The sequence below is a fragment of the Leopardus geoffroyi genome, chromosome X (genome assembly GCF_018350155.1).
Source record: "Leopardus geoffroyi isolate Oge1 chromosome X, O.geoffroyi_Oge1_pat1.0, whole genome shotgun sequence".
In the NCBI taxonomy this organism is placed as follows: domain Eukaryota; kingdom Metazoa; phylum Chordata; class Mammalia; order Carnivora; family Felidae; genus Leopardus; species Leopardus geoffroyi.
The window spans coordinates 25,909,358-25,911,219 of record NC_059343.1 but is presented as its reverse complement, the minus strand read 5'-3'; positions in this window follow the sequence as shown (position 1 = coordinate 25,911,219).

Below are 1,862 nucleotides of genomic sequence, written 5' to 3'. Positions count from 1 at the left end.
GGATACACGTAAGGCTTAGAGAAAGTCACGTAGTTGGGGCCCTTCCCTCAGTTATCATCTAATCCACGTGCCAACAAAATGTCAGGAAATTACACTGAGATGCATTGGGTATCCTTTGTTCTCAGAACATTTTCTTCTCTTTGTATATAGTTGAGGATTTGCAGATCAATAATCATTTTGATTTCAGCATGCAATTACATTCTCTGCTTGAGTTCCTCTGAGTTATGCACAAGGCTTTGGGCTCTGATGCCACTGTGTATTTGTTCTTCTGCTGTGGTTTCAGTGCATGCTGATGGCAAGTTAAATTATGAAAACCCTCAGCCTTTAATTCCATCAAGATGTGAATGTCAAAGAAAGGCAAAGTTACAAATTAGGTGGTACTAGGAAACTTGAGCCTGGCTCGACACGAGAGTACCCCCATACTTTTCGTTTGGGGAGGGCATCGAGGGAGAAGTTGAACGTATGCTACAAGGACACCTGTAACCCAGCCCTGTGAACTCATCTGCTGACAGTTCACATGAAGACTTGCCTAGAAAATTTCCATTAATAAGACCAAAGATATAAACAAAATTTAACAGATAGTAAAATTGCTCTCCATATTGAGAGAGCCATTTATACGAGGTATGTCCTCCCTCAAAATGGTAGGGGTTGTGGCCTCTCAGGCAAGGGTTTGCAGTGAGCAAGTAATTAGAGCAAGTAGCTTTAGAGTTCAATTCCATCCAAGTAATACACACCCCGAATCTCTGTAACGTGCAACCTACTACACCTTCAAGAGGCTTAACACAGAAGAAGCAGATGGTTGACCCTGAAGTATTCCACTACTAATGCTTCACACCTAAACAGTAACCCCAGCTCCTGCATTTTGACTGTGGTTGGGAGAGAAATAAACCCGTTCCTTTATGCCGCCATTATTCTGCCCTCTGCAGTGCACCTCCCATTTTTGTCAGTGATTTTACTCTAGCTAAGGGCGAAGCAAAGCAGGAAGTGGAATAATTCTGAAATCGTGTAAACGAAAGTTTGACTCTTTGTTTCAAAATATTTAGGTAATTGTCTCGTACCCATCTTTGTTGCTCTAGTAGATGCCCTTCATGAACAGGAAACTGGCAAATCTGTGAAAGGCGCACTCGTCAGTGCCGAGCCATTTAGGCAGAATAATTTTGACCATGCTGTGTTGATGGCGTTTGCACCATCATCAGCTCCTTCCTCATAGAGGACATCTATTTATTTAATAAACATTTACTTTCCACATATGCCAAACATATCAACAAAACGAAAGCTAGACCATTTGCCCAAATCTGAGGAGGCAAAATCCCGTGAGAGGCCTTTCTGCTAGTTAATCTCTCTCTCAAAATACAGATTTCCAAAAGGTTAAGTGAAGGTGCCCTGCACTGCTCCCACATTATTCCAAAGGTATTCATTTTAATTTTTTTAATGTTTATTTTTGACAGAGAGAGAGAGAGAGAGACAGGCAGACGGAAAGCGGGACACAGAACCCGAAGCAGGCTCCAGGCCCCGAGCTGTCAGCACAGAGCCCAATGCAGGGCTCGAACCGACAAACCGCGATTTCATGACCTGAGCTGAAGTCCGACGCCTCACCGACTAAGCCACCCAGGCGCCCCTCAAAGGTATTCATTTCATTTAACAAATTAAAATATAAATTAGAGGCCTTTAGTGTTTTAGGGACTTTAGGAAGGGCAAGGTATTAAGGTCTCTTCTTCTGGAAATGTATGAGCCACCAATTCAGATCATAAGAAAAAAAAGCCTGCCTTCACTTTAGCGATCTGAACCCAATCACAGAAAGAAGTGAGTCTCATACTCTATCTGCTGAGCTAGCCAGACAACTGTCCATCAACAGATGAATG